General features: G+C 47.0%; 1 long non-coding RNA gene across 2 annotated transcripts; it reads left to right on the top strand.

Moving 5' to 3' along the window:
- Nucleotides 1-12108: 12108 nt before the first annotated feature.
- On the top strand, nt 12109-13311 carry LOC143702900 (uncharacterized). Of its 2 annotated transcripts, XR_013190654.1 has the most exons (3): nt 12109-12209; nt 12290-12351; nt 12460-13311. It is a non-coding gene; the product is annotated as an uncharacterized LOC143702900 (long non-coding RNA). The 2 variants fall into 2 exon arrangements; XR_013190653.1 differs by having other exon boundaries at nt 12290-13311.
- The last annotated feature ends 3786 nt before the right edge of the window (nt 13312-17097 follow it).

Here is a 17097-nt window from a genome sequence, read left to right on the forward strand (position 1 = left end):
GGAGGGCCGTCCAGGAGCGATATTATATCTGAGAACCACACTCCGGCCGGCCACAATAGGGATACTAACAGTAGGCTGGCCCTGTTGCGACGGACTCTCTCCAAAACTCCTGGGAGCAGAGCGATCGGGGGAAATGCGTACAGACGTAGCCTCTTAATTTCCTAAGGTTCCAACTAATATTATAAAACCTATAGTTCTGCAGGCCTTCTGTCCTTCTCCCTTCCGGACGTCACACCAAGTGAAACTAAATCTGCTCTGCACAGTTATGGCCCTAGATACTTATGTCCTCAGAGCTGCCCTGTGGAGGAAATATGAACTGTCCGTTTGGTTGGGTCACCCTGAAAGTGGTGCCTAGCATGGGCAAGTGGGTGGTCGAGGCCATCTCACTTGCTTATGAGTTATGCCGGGCAGCCTTCACCTTTGATTGTGTGGGCCCACTCTACTAGGAGTATGGCTGCTTCCAAAGCATTACTGTCAAGAGGTTCTCTCCAAGATATTTGTGATGCGGCAGGCTGGTCCTCACCGCACACATTCGTGAGGTTCTACGACCTCAGTTCCAATCCGGGGGCGCAGGTGCTTTCATCTGAATATGCGCACTGACTTCACACAGACGGACACTTGCTCCTATGGCAGTGTGGGTATAGCGTATAGCATTGAAAGGGAATGCCTCGGTTACGTATGCAACCTTAGTTCCCTGAAGAGGGAACGAGACACTGTGTCACCCTACCATACTCCCGGCATGCCCGTAATCGACTTTGCTTCAGCCTATCAGAAGTTTATATACTTTGCGTCAGGCCATTTTGACTGATTCCATACGTTCTTCATGGCGCAATCACGTAGGGGCGTTCCCACAGCGTTTCAACGCAGCATCTCATTTCCTCTTCAGGGAACTAAGGTTAAATTATGTAACCAAGACTATTTGTGTTCACTTTTCTATTTATTTGATATATGATCAAGAAATAAATGTACATTAAGCCAGTGCTTCTTAAACCTGGCGTGGTAACAACCAGCACTGATCTCCCTCATTAAACATACATGATTCAACTCATCAGCTCATTAGTAGAGACTGCAAAACTTGAGTTGGGTGTGTCTGATGAGGGAGGCATCCAGAATCTTCTGTGCTGGGGACAGGACAGATCTGATAGGCACGGGCGGCTGGCACACATTAAATAGGTTTAGATTAAATTGTGGAGATTGTTATGCATTCTAATTTATTTTAATTCTAATTTAACAAAACATAATTCAATTCTAATATAACATCTACTGGTTAATGACAGGCGTCAGTTAGGGAAAAAACTAAATTAACATTTCTAACGGTTGTTTCACCAAGTACAGTGTAAATGTAAATGTAAATATCGGATATGGGTGCCTTTTAAAAGAAGATGCAATCTGGTTGTCAAAAAAAAAATCGGATATAGAAACCGGAAATGCCTGGGCTGTAATAAGTAGAACACGGAAGTCATTGTGCAAGTAGTCCATTTTGCGACTTACACCTCTCTCAAATTATGAATATGAATATGATTGTGGAAAGTAAATGTATATGTATGTATGCAATTGTTCTACTTTATATACTGTTCAAGGAGCTCTGGTGTACTTCCAATAACAGATACTTTACCTAATATAATATGATAACAAATACCAGTTTGCAATATTAAGTAGTTTAAAAGGCTGTTTTCATACAGTTAAAAAATATGTTTAATTTAGCTGTTTAGCTTAAAAATTTAAGAGATTTAAAAATTTAAGAGCAGTGGAATGAAAAAAACGCAACCGATGTAAGGTGATTGTTACAAATAAATATGTAATATTCACACAGTCTACCTGGATTTGTTGATGTCACACAGACTTGGAGATTGGAGTCTTCTGAGCTGGCTGCACAAATACAACATATAAGGCCACTATGTAATGATGTTTAAATTTAAATTTTTTAATTAACATACTTATCTGGCGTGAACAGCAGACGATCATCAGCCACAGCAAATTCTGCATAATTCCCCAAAACAACCTGATAGAGACACGAGTTGAAATTTCTTTTCAACAGATATCAGTAATAAATCTTAAAGCATTTTTTTATTACATTCTTGAGATTAAAAGTCCACAGTCCAAGAGGAGAGAGAGTTTCATCCGTTCACATATGAAGCCATACGATTATGATCCGCAGCTCAGAGCCACTGGAACAGTGATATATGGTTAATTTGCAAACATGAAAATTAGGACTATTTGGGTTTTAACTGAATTTCTGTATTTTCAGTGTCTTGCATTTTCCATAACCAAATATGTTCCACATCCGTGTGTGATCAAGGAAATATCTGAAACCACAAGCATGTGAGTTTAGTTTCATTCTAAAGATAATACATTTTATTTATGCGCTTTTCGAAAACCCAAAGCGCTACAGACAGTAAAAACAAATAAAATACAAAACTACAAGAGTAATACAAAAATGATCATTACAGTACAACACAATAAAATACTAATCATAACAGTCAATATAAGCAATTTTAAAAAGATGAGTTTTGAACAACTTCTTGAAACTGGCTAATGTAGGAGCATCTCTAACACTATGAGGAAGTGCATTCCATAACCTGGGTGCAACAACAGAGAAAGCTCTCTCCCCAATAGATTTTAATCTACAGGGAGGCTGCTGAAGACTAAAGCGAATCAGTAGACCGAAGGGAACGGGAAGGCACGTACAAGCAGATTAAGTCACAGATATATGAAGGGGCTAATTGGTGCATAGCTTTCTATGTTAGTGTGAGAGTTTTAAAAGCAATACGCGACTGAACAGGAAGCCAATGCAAGCTATAAAGTACACATGCTGCTGAATTCTGTATGTACTGCAGCCGTTTTATAGATTTAGCAGGTAAACCAACAAATAGTGCATTACAATAATCAATCCTGGAAGTAACAAATGCATGAATAAGCCTTTCAGCGTCAGGTAGAGTAAGATAGGGCCTAATTCTTGCAATGTTTCTGAGATGATGGAAATAGGCCGCTGTCGGTAGCCTAAAAGAGGCCTAAAAATAGGGTTTCGTTCCACCAAGTGGGGCACTTCCCACTTTTTTTATATTTAACATCAGACATAAATAGAGATTCCTTAGGAAAAAGTTATCCGCACACAACCTTGCAGTTTTTGAGAAAAATTATGGTAAAGGTGCCCATTTTGAAAAAAGGCAAAACATTGGGAATTTTTCACTTTCAAACCTGTTTATCATATAAACCCAAAAATGCCGAATTACCACTTGAAGTACAAAATAAACCAGTTTGAAATGTGTAATATACCTGAAGTTGCTATCTAGGCACAGAAAACTTGATACTGTAAATACTGTAGCATTAACATCCCAATTACTTCTCATTATGTTGTTCCAATCCAAAGGTAATATTTGAGGTAAAATCTGAATAACAGATAGAATTAAGCCAAAATATAATATAATAAAAATATTACATGCTATCTACTTAAAAAAAAAATATGGAAACAATATTACACATATTATATTTAAGTAGATTTTAAGGTTTGTTTTTTTAGTGAAATCTACCCGAATAAATTAAGTAAAATTTCCTAAATTATTTAGTCTATGGCACATGATGAATTTAATATTATTAGTGGAAAGTGCTTTTTTAATTTAAGTTGTCTCACAAATAAATCAAGCAGAATTTGCTCATTTGTATTAATGAAATTTACTTAATTATAACATTTACTGCCTTTTTCAGGTTAAGATAATAATGAATACATAATGCACTTTTTGTTATTGTAGCAATGTTCAGGGAAGAAGGAGTCGGGAACTGGCGAACAATCAAAATATATTTTATATAAAATAAAATAAACAAACCAAAATACCGACAGCAGCCCCTCGCGGACGACTGCTGGCTAAAATAAAATACAAATACAAAAACAAAACACAACTAAAACACAGGCCTGTTCCTCTGTCTATCATCAACGTCGTCGCTCCTCCTTTATGCTTCCGCTCCTCCGTGAGAGATGCGAGGCCGGTGTGCTTCACAGGTGCTGCTTATTAGCAATCGCACCACCGGCCTCGCGCCGTTCTCTCACGTCCCTCAGCCGTCCTGTTCGCCAAATACCCCCATCGCCCCTCACAGGCCGGGGGGTACCCACGAGACTGTGCCTACTCCCCCCCCCAGCGGCGGCGATCCCTGGGGGGTATGGACCGACAAGCCGAGGGAAACGCAGATGGAAGCATGAGGAGCGACAGATCGAGGGATGGGGGAGAAAAAAGAAAAGAAAAAAAATTGGTCCGGTTCCCACAACGCGCTGCCATCTGGTCCCCCACCAGCTGGGTGATCTCCTCCGCGGTGCCTGGCAGTGACGCTGGGTAGGCCTCGGTGGACGGCTCAAAACTCTTCCGCCGCCCGGTGGACGGCGATGGCTCCTTGGGTTCCTAGGGCAGCCGGCAGGAGTCCCCCGCTCCCTGCTCCTCCCCTTCACTGGTGGACGGCAGCAGGCTCCGGCCCACGGCGAGCAGCGCCGACTCCCCCGCTGCCTCCCGGACGGCAGCCGCCCCTCCAACTCCCAGGCGGCCGGCAGCGAGCTCGACCGTCCCACCGGCAACTTACTCCAGCGCACCGCCTCGAGCGTCCATGGCCGCGAGTCCCCCGCTCCCTGCTCCTCCCCTCGTTCGGCGGATGGCAGCAGGGTCCGGCCCCCAGGTCGAGCGGGGGCGACTCGCGCACCATGCTCGATGGCACCGCGGATTCCCCACAGCGGCGATGACTCTCTGACAGCGCGTTTTGCTGTTATTTTCCACATAGCAGCAACATAGACTTAAAATACTCTGTCATTTTTGGTCATAGAGACTTAAGAAAAATTAAAAAAAATAAACTGTTGAATGTCTATTTTTTTATGTGCCCACTTACAATCGAAATAAAACATTGTGCTTTTGTAAATTAAAGAAAATAAACAGGGTGTGCTTTCTGTCTCTCCATCTCCATTAACCTTTTCTCTGGAGCACGTGTCTAAACTTAAACAAAACTCAGGGAATACTAGTCACCAAAGCATGAGCAATATATCTTTATAATCATTTAAGTTTGTACTTTTAAAATATCTAATTCAAAACTAAAATAAACATTCTCTGTTTATGTTATCTATAAAAAAAGAGAATCAAAATATACTTTATATAAAATAAAATAAAGAAACTAAAATACCGCCAGCAGCCCCTCGCGGACGACTGCTGGCTAAAATAAAATAGAAATACAAAAACACAACTAAAACACAGGCCTGTTCCTCTCTCTATCATCAACGTCTTCGCTCCTCCTTTATGCTTCCGCTCCTCTGTGAGAGATGCGAGGCCGGTGTGCTTCACAGGTGCTGCTCATTAGCAATCGCACCACCGGCCTCGAGCCGTTCTCTCACGTCCCTCGGCCGTCCTGTTCGCCACAGTTATCAAACATGCTTTTATTCTGTATTTTTTGCACAAATAAAACAAATCTATATAAAATGTAAGACAGCAGTTTTAAGATATGAAAAATAAAAGCAAAAAAATGCAAACATTTTCCATGTCATTGAGAAAGATCATTTTGTTACACAAAAACGTCTCGGTTACGTATGTAACCCTAGTTCCCTGATAGGGAACGAGACGCTGCGTCAAACGCTGCGGGAACGCCCCTGCGTTGTGCGTCATGAAGCACGTATGGAATCAGCCCAATGGAGAGATGAAACGTCATAGGCGGGTGACGTCATCGACCAGGAAACTATAAAGCACCCCAAAAACACAAGCGCATTAGCTTCTGATAGGCTTGAAGGAAGCGCTAACGGGAGTGCCGGGAGTATGGCGGAGCGACGCAGCGTCTCGTTCCCTATCAGGGAACTAGGGTTACATACGTAACCGAGACGTTCCCTTTCAAGGGAACTTCGAGCTGCGTCAAACGCTGCGGGAACGCGAATACCCACGTCACCATAGGACCAAATGACCGTCATGTGAGACTAGCGCACAGAGGACGAGAGCACCTGTGCCCCAGGGGTAGAGCTTAAGTCTAGGTCATAGAACTTAATAAAAGTATGCGGTGAAGACCATCCAGCCGCATCACAAACATCACTCAGGGAAACCCCCGACAAAAGAGCTTTAGAAGCAGCCATACTCCTGGTAGAGTGAGCTCGGACAACCAAAGGTGAAGGCTGGCCAGCCGACTCATAAGCAAGTGAGATAGCCTCAACCACCCACTTGCTCATTCTCTGTTTAGACGCCGGACACCCTTTCCTGGGGGGCCCGAAACATACAAAAAGTTGTTCTGATTTCCTCCACAGGGCAGCTCTGTGGACATAAGCGTCTAATGCCCTAACAGGGCAGAGTGAATTAAGTTTCTCCTGGTCCGATGACATAAATGGAGGAGGACAGAAAGCCTGCAGAACCGTAGGTCTAACAATATTAGTAGGAACCTTAGGAACGTAACCTGGTCTAGGATGCAGAAAAGCTTTAACCATGCCAGGTGCAAATTCCAGGCACGAGGGTGAAACCGACAGAGCCTGCAAATCTCCGATTCTTTTTAGTGAAGAGATAGCAAGCAAAAAGATAGTCTTAAAAGTGAGAAACTTCTCGGGAACTTCTTCGATAGGTTCAAAAGGAGCTAGGGAAAGACCTTCTAATACAATGGCCAGATCCCAAGTCGGCACCCTCGTACGAACTGCTGGCCTCAGCCTCAAAGTGCCACGGAGGAAACGAGTTATAAGCGGGTGTCTCCCAAGAGAAACTCCACTGAAAGGGACGTGGTAAGCAGCTAGTGCCGCCACATACACCTTTAGTGTGGAGGGGGATAACCCTGTGGAGAAGCGCTCCTGCAGGAATTCCAGCACTGCACCCACTGGGCAGTTAACTGGGTCCTGCAGGTGTTCTCCACACCAAGAAGTGAAAAGTTTCCACTTCAAAGCATAAAGCTTCCTCGTGGATGGAGCTCTGGAGTTAAGAATGGTCTCAACAACCTCGGTTGAGAGACCGGAGTCTATGAGCTGGGCCCCCTCAGAGGCCAAGCCCACAGTTTCCACAATTCTGGGCGGGGGTGAAGTATCGTGCCCCCCGCCTGGGAGAGTAGATCCCTCCTGACCGGGAGCTCCAAAGGAGAACCGTCCAGGAGAGAAATCAGGTCCGCAAACCATACTCGGGCCGGCCAGAACGGGGCTACTAGTAGTAGACTGACCCCGTCCCGGCGGACCCTCTCCAGAACTCCTGGTAACAGAGCAATCGGGGGAAAGGCGTACAGACGTGACCTCGGCCACGGCTGCACCATAGCATCCAACCCCAGGGGGGCTGGAAGAGTGATGGAGAACCACCGATGACAATGAGTGGTCTCCTTGGAAGCGAATAGGTCCACCTCGGCGCGACCGAAACTCAACCAAAGGAGCTCCACCACCTCGGGGTGGAGTCTCCATTCCCCTGGCCTCGGCCCCTGCCTCGACAGGGAGTCTGCTACCACATTCAAATACCCAGGGAGATACATTGCTCTCAGAGATAGTAGCTTCCCTTGGGACCACAGGAGGATCTGACGGGCCAACTTGTAAAGCCGGCGAGACCGCAGGCCCCCCTGATGATTTATATAAGAGACCACCGACGTGTTGTCTGATTGAACTAACACGTGATGGCCTCTCAGGTCTGTTAGGAAGTGTTTCAGAGCCTGAAACACAGCCAACATCTCTAGACAATTTATGTGCCACGAAAGATGATGATCCTGCCACAGACCTTGGGCTGGGCGACCACTCATGACCGCCCCCCACCCTGTGAGGGAAGCATCCGTCGTTAGCGTTATGCGACGACAAAGAGCCCCCAGCACAGGACCTTTGGATAGGAACCAAGTTTCTCTCCACATGACCAGAGCACGAAGGCAGCGCCGCGTGACTTTGAACGTGCGGAGCGGATTTCCCCTAGGGGAGAATCCCTTGGTCCTGAGCCACCACTGTAGCGGTCTCATGTACAACAGGCCGCAAGGTATAACGTTGGACGCTGCTGCCATCAGACCCAACAGTCTCTGAAACTGCTTGACAGTGAGTAGCTGGCCTAGCTTCACTTGTTTCACAGCTGAGAGAATCGAAGCGATGCGGGTCGGAGAGAGTCGCGCCCGCATCGATACCGAATCCCAAACGACACCCAGAAAAGTGGTCTTCTGGGAAGGAGATAATACACTTTTCTTTGCGTTCAGCCTCAACCCCAACTTTCTGATATGAGCGAGGACGACATCTCGATGCCGAACCGCCATCTGCTCGGTCTGAGCTAAAATCAACCAATCGTCGATGTAATTGAGAATACGAATGCCCTGAAGCCTCAGAGGCACTAGTGCTGCATCCATGCATTTCGTGAAAGTGCAGGGAGATAAAGCTAGGCCAAACGGAAGAACCCTGTACTGGTACGCCTCGCCCCCGAAGGCGAACCTCAGGAACTTCCTGTGTTGTGGAAGGATGGACACATGGAAGTATGCGTCCTTCAGATCTATCGTGACAAACCAGTCCTCGGACCTGATTTGAGACACGATCTGCTTGATAGTGAGCATCTTGAATTTTAGCTTCCCTACCGAGCGATTCAATATGCGCAGGTCTAAAATTGGACGCAACCCCCCATCCTTCTTTGGAACGATGAAATATCGGCTGTAATAACCTGACTCCAAACTGGGAGGAGGAACCCGTTCTATAGCCTCTTTTTGAAGGAGCGTTTTCACCTCTTGTTCCAATACCAGAGCCTGCTCGGGGCCCACCACTGTGTGCAGAACCCCTCTGAATTTTGGTGGACGACACCTGAACTGGATAGCATAACCCTTTTCTACTGTCTGCAGGACCCAATGAGATATTTTTGGAAGGCTTTTCCACTCTGCCAGAAATTCTACTAAGGGTACCAGCCTCTCGAGACTGGCCTCTGGTGTAACTTGAGCAGCAGACGCAGCGCCCTGTAACGGCGCACCGGCAGGGAACAACTGGTCTGACCGCTCTGAGACCCTCCTCAGAGGGAGCGAGCGTCCCTCAGGAAAGCGCTCGCTGGGATCGTCTGTGCCCCGGCATAAAGGCGGGGTTGGCAGAACGAGCCCCTGAGGGCACCGAGGAGGAATGGGCACCGTAAAAAGAGGTGAACACCTTTCCGCCTCGGTGGGGACCACCCTCAGCATCCTGAACGGCTTGGCGTCAGGACTTCTTCTTAGCCGAAGCCTTCTTAGCCAATATAACTGTCCTCAGATCAGTTCTACTGGGAGAAGGCTTCGGCTGAGAGTGTCGCGGCTGAGCCCACTGTCCAGCAGGGGGAGCACGAGACGCGACACTCTGCCTCTGCTGCGCTCTATGTGATGAGCTCGAAGACGGCCGGGGCTGCTCCCGCCCAGCAGCCCCAGGGACATGAACTTTAAGGGGAAGAAACTTTTTAAAAGCTGCAGTTTGTTTCTTTTCTTCTTGGAATTTATCGATAACTGAATTCACAGCATCACCAAACAACCCCATGGGAGAAAGAGGAGCATCTAAAAGAAAAGCTTTTTCTCTCTCTTTAATATTAGTCTGATTTAACCACAAATGTCTTTCTGCGGCCACCAGAGCTGCCATAGAACGACCCATTAATTTGGCCGATTCTCTGGTGGCACGCAGGGATAAATCAGCAGCCTGACGCAGTTCGCGAACTACGTCAGTACTGACCTCCTCACTCTCACTCATGTCCCTTAGCAGATCAGCCTGGTATGCCTGCAAGATTGACATAGTATGCAGACATGACACAGCCTGACCTGTTGCCGAATATGCTTTACCCACCAAAGCCGAAGTGTTTCTTAAAGGCTTGGTGGGTAATGCCGGTGCCTTAAAAGATGATGCTGCTTCGGGGGAGAGATGGCTCGCAAGCGTCTCTTCCACACGAGGCAAAGCACCATAACCATGAGCCTTGGCTCCCATAATATTAGCGTATGTTGAAGTCTGGGGACTAAACACTCTATATGACACCGGTTTTCTCCATGATTTCGACACCTCGGTGTGGAGATCATGGAAAAACGGCAGGCACCGGCGTGGAGGCTGCACACGTGACGGCAAAAATCTCTCATCCAACTTTGATTTAGAAACAGACTCCTGTCTAGTCACTGGCCATTCAATATTAAGTTTTTCAACAGCTCTTGTTAACACCTCCATAAGCTCATCACTCTCAGGAGTGTGGGGTGGCGAATCCTCCACATCTCCCTCAACACTAACAACATCAAGTTCCTCAGAACTGGATAGCTGCAGCATTGGTGCCTCAGCCCGAGCGGAAGAAACCGCAGCGCGTGCTTCCGAACCCGGGACTGAGGCACTGGATCTCACACGTGAAGGGAGAGATAAGGCAGAGCCCGTCTCAAACCCCGCTGTGAGATCCATCTGCGATCCCCACGATAAGCGCCGCCGCTCTGCCTCGGCAGAAGCGGGACCCGAACCGCGGGGAGCGCGCACCGAACCGCTCTCCTCAAAGAGCGATCGGCGGGAGCGGAGCGTCCTTAACGGCAAACGCTCGCAATGCTCACAGTCTGCTCCCTCGAGAGCAAACTGGGCATGCTGAACTCCCAAACAAACAACACAAAGATCATGTGTATCCCCGCTCGTTAAATAACGCGAGCAGGGAGGAACACACTTTCTAAACTGCTGTTCGTCCGCCATAATCTCTCAATATATATATATATAGGGATAAATTGTTTGTGTGGTGCAGGGTATGTAAGACAGACAATATCACACAGGGACAGATTCACATGTAGCGCGACTGAAAGCACAGAAGCTAATGCGCTTGTGTTTTTGGGGTGCTTTATAGTTTCCTGGTCGATGACGTCACCCGCCTATGACGTTTCATCTCTCCATTGGGCTGATTCCATACGTGCTTCATGACGCACAACGCAGGGGCGTTCCCGCAGCGTTTGACGCAGCTCGAAGTTCCCTTGAAAGGGAACATGTGCATACAAATTTCTGTTGGAAAAGTCACATTCTTGATTAAAACTTGTGAATAACTTGTAGCAAAACATATAAAATAATCTGTACTTGCTGAAAGCTTGTATGTAGAACAATGTTAAACTTTCATCAATCAATGCAGTTTTTTTTCAGCAGAACTTGGTAATAATGCATTGTCTCAATCTAAGTCATGAGCTTGTTTTTAAGTGTTATAATTTCGGGGGAAACATGCAAACATCCAGTTCCAAGAAGAGCTTCTGAAAGGCCTCAAAAGTGTGCATCAGTAATTTCGGGTAGGTGAGGTGCATACGTGAGTCCAAGAAGAACAGCACAGGCTCTTGCCAGATTTTCCAAGCCATGCCATGACTTGCATCCCCTCCAAGATGATGCTGAAATCCTCCTGATAATCCCTCTTGCAGATGGCAATTTTCATTATGTGCTGCAGGATATCTCCATTGTCACACTGTAAAACAAACATTAAAGAAGTATTTTTATCTTGACTGTCTCATTAAAAGTCTGTCGATAATTATAAAGTTGATTTGTGTACGGTTGTAAAATGTCTTATAACAGCTTAAAATGCTAAGACAACTACAAGTAAACCATAGACCAATGCTAGTTTGGGTCATCGAAGGGTAACGCCCCTTTTTGGGGGAAAACAAACGGATTCCTCTGAGAACAGAACTCGCTCTAGATCTGTAAAGTTTCTTGATAGCAAAAATGGCACAAACATATGCACTCGCACTCTCTTTTGACCGTGAGCGGTATTTAAAGAAGCTACTGGATACGGGGTTACAGAGGTGTCCCTTTGAAATGGTCGAAAACTGAATTAATGACCCCACGCAGTGGCCAAATATGGACTATTCAGACATCTACAACTATCTCGTGGAATCACCAAGTAGCCTATTTTTTTGTCATTAACACACTCACAGTATGACAAACTAGACGATGAGGCCATGTCACTTGGATCATATTTAACTTGATTTAAGCTATTGACATAGTTTTGTTGTCGACTAGCTATACTAGTGTGGTGATGCGCTCCATGACAATGATTAGGGGCGGACCGGGTATGTGCGGCAGATATAAAAAGGGGACAGGAATGACGCCTAAGCGAGCACGTCATTCTCGTTCTAGAAGTTACGTCATCCGGTCATGTTTACGTTTGGGAGGTAAGAAATGTTGGTGGCTGCTTAATTCTGAACGTGCGTTAGAAAAGATAATTTAAGACTCGTTCCATTCACAGTGCGACGGAGGAGGACTGTAGACTCATTGATAACATATCCGTTATGGCGAGCCCGTAATTTGCACCCTATTGAGTACATTGAGCGATGTGATTCACCATTTACCGGTAAGTCATACTCATTTTAATATCAGGTTCACAAGACCTAGAATTCGCAAATTATAAACGATGTGATATATTGTTTTTAGTGACTGATCCTATAATTCGCACCATATTGAGTGCACTGAGCGGTGTGATTCATTATTTACCGGTAAGTCATACTCGGGTCAATGTTAAGTTCATGAGATCATAAATGTGTAAATTACAATTATCGTGTGTTATATATTTTTTTAGTAATACAGGGGTGGTGTTACAGCAGGCTTGGCGGGAGTAGCTGGGCTTAGTGACGACCGTTTGGATTGTGTTTCCCCTTGCCAGAAAATCCTCGACCATTTCTCAGTGACTCTTACTGGAACAGCGCATTTGTTGTGATCGTCTGACTAATACTTTCTCTTATCTCCCATCCGTCTTGAGATGGCCGGAAAAATAGCGCATTTTCGGCCGTAGTGGCGCTTTCCAAACCTAGCAAATTCAGTGCCGATCTTTGGGCTGGCGTACAGCGGCGAATAACTGGGTTGTCATCTCTATTTTGCTCTTTTAGCAGAAACATTGTCATTTAGCGTATTGACGTTTGTAAAATTGTTATTGTCTGTTTTTGAATGTCTTACATGTATCTCTAAATCCGACCTGAGAAGGGTGTACTTTTAAAATACTGTAATCATCAGGCGACGCAGTGTTGGAAAGCTAGTAATGAGCGTTGGCCAGTGAATGGTTGCTTTTATTTTGTGTAAACAACTGATTCCAACTGTCCACATGTGATAAGTGTTCAACCAAAAGACTATTACGTGGAGCGTGTGTGTGTGTGTGTATGTGTGTGTATGGTTGCTTATGTCCCAATTTGTCCTCTCTTTTCTTTTACCCAGAGTTGGGGTGCCAGTTCAACGCCCACGTCCTCTGGTGTGGTGGTGTGCTTTTCGCTTGCTGTGTTCACAGAGGCTGATTGAGTGCTGTGTGGTGAGAGCACTAGTTGAAGTGTTTACCGGGCAGGCGAACTGAATCCCCAATTCTGAAATGGACAAGTGTTATGGTTGACACATTTATTCTAGTGTTTGTTTGTAGTATGCCTTTTGGTATTTGTCTTATTTGTATTTAACAAATGATTTGAAACGTTTCCTGGTTGTCTGTTATCTGACCCAGTCACCACGTATCTGTGTGCTTGGCACTTGAAGTACAAGCGGGTCCCCGGCCCATTTTCCGGGGTGGCGTAGTCTATTTGGTGCCATAATTGGTATTGTATTGCGCTTAAGAGAGCAAACTGCCACATTTGGCGTATAGTCGGCAGGGTGTTGTGACTTTGGTCTAGATTCAGACACTGTGATAGTTTTCTATTTTTGTATTTCTTTGGTTTAAGTTGTGACAGCTCAGTGGAGATTCGTCTGGTAAGTACCCTTTAGTGTTTAATCATGGAAGCTGAATTAAAGGAAATGAGAGACCTTGTGGCCCGGTTGAGTCGCCTTCTCCTGGCGCGGCCTCTAGTAGTGCGTCACGGCCGGCAACGCCTAGTGTTTCTGACTCTAATATCGGTACCGTAGAACGGTAGTTGTTCATTCCGCGAGAACGCCGTTTCCAAAGTTTAATGGCAGGACTGGTATAGGTATTGAGGGATAGGTCGAGGAGGCTCAGGCGTGTATGCGTATGCGGAACATGACGACAGCTGAAAAGGCTTTCTTTCTGTTTGATCATCTCGAAGGAGAGGCGCGAGACGAAATAAAATATCGACCTAGCATGGATAAAGACGATCCAGAAAGAATTGTTTAAGCACTGTGTGAGCTATATGGTTGCGCCGAATCTTATGTTGCACTTCAAGAGGCTTTTTATTTGCGGCGTCAACTGGAGGGGGAAACATTACAAGAGTTCTCCCTGGCACTGTTTGGTCTGTTTGTTAACCTTAGCAACAGTCACCATATGTCATTTCAAATGCAGATGTAATGGTGAGGGATCAAATTATCGAATACGTATTAGATAATTCTTTACGCAGGGAGCTAAAGCAATTGGTACGACGTCAGCCTGCTGTAACACTATTGGAGGTGCGTGGGGAGGCTATCCGTTGGGAACGAGAGGGAATGCCTGGCAGTGCAAGGGGGCGGAGTTAATCTGCACCCCTGGTGCACGGGATTCAATGGGGGGTCCAAGGTAATACAGGACTGAGTCCCGAGCGTAGGGAGCATTCATCGGAATTCGGTGAATTACGGGAAATGCTGAATAAGCAGCAAAAGCAACTTGATCAGGTTACTCAAACTTTAGCCCATAGTCAAAGCCCCCAGTTCATCGGTCATTCGCCCCGTTCCGCGTCTGTGATTTGCCGACGGTGTCAGCGGCCCGGTCATTTTGCAAGGGAATGTAATTGGCATCCTCGTTCTCCTGGTCCTCCAGTCCACCCTCCGATCGCTTCGGCCTCTGGCAATGTAGGGCCGGTTAGGGCTGGTTTCCCTGATCAGTTGGGAAACTAGTTCCCACCGGGCTACCGAGCCACAGTCCGGTTGGGGGTATGCATGGCTCCCGTGTTTTTCATAAGGGCATATCAGTGCCTCGTTTAGTCTCCTCATGTCCGCACCTCGTCGTCGTTATAGGGGGTGTCTCCGTGCCCTGTATGATAGATACGGGCTCCATGGTATCGACCATTACAGAGAGTTGTTTTAGGTCATGGTTTGAACCATGGGGCCAGGATCGGTTGCAGTCATGTCGTTGGTTACAGCTCAGAGCAGCCAACGGATTGGAAGTTCCCTATATTGGGTATATAGAACTAGACATTGAACTGTGTGGTCGCATGGTGTCAGAGTGTGGAATACTGGTGGTCCGTGATCCTCCCGGGGGTAGCCTTAGTACTCCTTGGATCCTTGGAATGAACGTTCTTAGCCGCTGTTACCGTGATCTTTTCGGTCAGTACTGGTCAGCCTTATTTGAGCTACCACTCGTGACGCAGGAGGCGGAATTGTCTCAGGCCTTTCAAACCTGTCAAAGGGTGGATGGTGTCCTTACATGCGGAGGTAATGTAAATGTCCGTGGGCGTCGAGTGTGCCGTGTTCCAGGTGGCTCTTTGAAATTCGTGACCGCAACGTTTTCATCCATTTTTAGTGGTAAGACCGTATTATTTGAGCCCCTTGATACGGGGTTACCTGTTGGCTTATTAGCCTCCCCGTCCCTAGTGCATGTGGGTAGTGGTACCGTCCGGGTGCCTATCGTCAATGTTGGTGTGCTCGACGCTGTCTTATACCCTACCACGATCCTCGGGAAACTGCGGGAGGTGTTTCTGGTTGATGCACCGTCCGGACTGACCGAGGGTCCGGTTGCAAATACTCGAACGGTAGTCTGCGAGGGAATTGTTGCATCAGGGGTAGGGCACGTCGAAAGTGTAGAACTCCAAGGGTTGTCTGATGAGGAACAGGAGCAGGTAAGGGCTCTCCTTAGGGAATTCCAGAGCGTGTTTTCTTCTGGGGAGGGAGACTTGGGTTGCACTGACCTCCTGTCTCATGAAATTCCCTTAATGGATGAGACTCCAGTTCGTCAGCGCTATAGACGTATTCCCCCGTCCGACTATGAGGTAGTTAAGACTCACATTGGCCAGCTTCTAGACGCCCAGGTGATTCGGGAAAGTTGCAGCCCCTATGCTTCCCCACTGGTATTAGTCAAGAAGAAGGACGGTAGCCTCCGCTTGTGCGTTGACTACCGTCAGCTTAATGCCAAGACCCGAAGAGACTCGTTCCCATTGCCTTGCATTGAGGAAACCTTGGATTCACTAACGGTGGCTCGCTGGTTTACCACGTTAGATCTGGCCAGCGGCTATAATCAAGTCCCAGTTGCGGAGTCTGATCGCCATAGAACAGCTTTTTGTACCCCCTTTGGGCTATACGAGTGGAATCGTATGCCCTTTGGGCTGTGCAATGCACCCGGCACATTCCAACGGTTGATGGAGCGGCTCTTTGGCGACCAGCGACACCAGTCCGTCTTTTTGTATCTGGCTGACATTATTGTATATTCCTCATCGGTGCAACATCATTTGCAGCCATTGAGGATGGTGCTGGGTCGCCTACTTGCTGGTCTCAAGGTAAAATTGGAAAAATGTGCATTCTTTAGGGAGAAAGTACAGTACCTGGGACACGTAATATCTTCCCAGGGGGTGGCCACAGACCCGGGTAAGGTCGAAACCGTAGCCCAGTGGCCATGTCCTAAGACCGTGTCGGAGTTGCAAACTTTTCTGGGCTATGTTAGTTACTACCGGCGTTTCGTAGAGGGGTTTGCCCAGATAGCAGCTCCGTTACATCAGTTGGTGGCCAAGGCAGGTGGGGGAAAAGAGAGCAGCAAGAGACAAGTATTGGTGGCGCTGTGGTCCGAACAGTGCGAACGAGCCTTTCAGGTCCTGAAGCAGAAACTCACTACGACGCCGGTCCTTGCATATGCTGACTTTAAGCTTCCATTTATCTTGGAAATCGATGCCAGCAGTGTAGGGCTAGGGGCAGTGCTCTCTCAAGAGGTTGATGGTAAGGTGAGGCCAGTGGCTTACGCTAGCCGAGGTCTTCGGCCGGCAGAGCGTAATACTGCCACATACAGTTCCATGCGGCTTGAGTTTCTGGCCTTAAAGTGGGCCATGGCCGAAAAATTTTGCGAGTACCTGCTGGGGCATCGATGTATCGTGCGCACAGCTAATAATCCACTGAGTCACTTGGCTACAGCAAAATTGGGCGCCACAGAACAGCGGTGGGAGGCGGAATTAGCAGCCTTTGATTTCGAGGTTCAGTATCGGTCCGGCAGGTCTAACCAGAATGCGGACGTGTTGTCGCGTTGCCGTCTGCGGGACCATCCAGGGCGGAGAATGGTCAGTCTGGAACGGTTGTGCCTGAACTACTGAGGCGGGTACCTGTGGGGGATCTGACGGAACCCACTACTGTGAGAGCAATGC

The sequence above is a fragment of the Siphateles boraxobius genome, unplaced genomic scaffold (genome assembly GCF_051911475.1).
Source record: "Siphateles boraxobius isolate OS27281-9 unplaced genomic scaffold, OSU_SipBor_1 36, whole genome shotgun sequence".
NCBI lineage: Eukaryota > Metazoa > Chordata > Actinopteri > Cypriniformes > Leuciscidae > Siphateles > Siphateles boraxobius.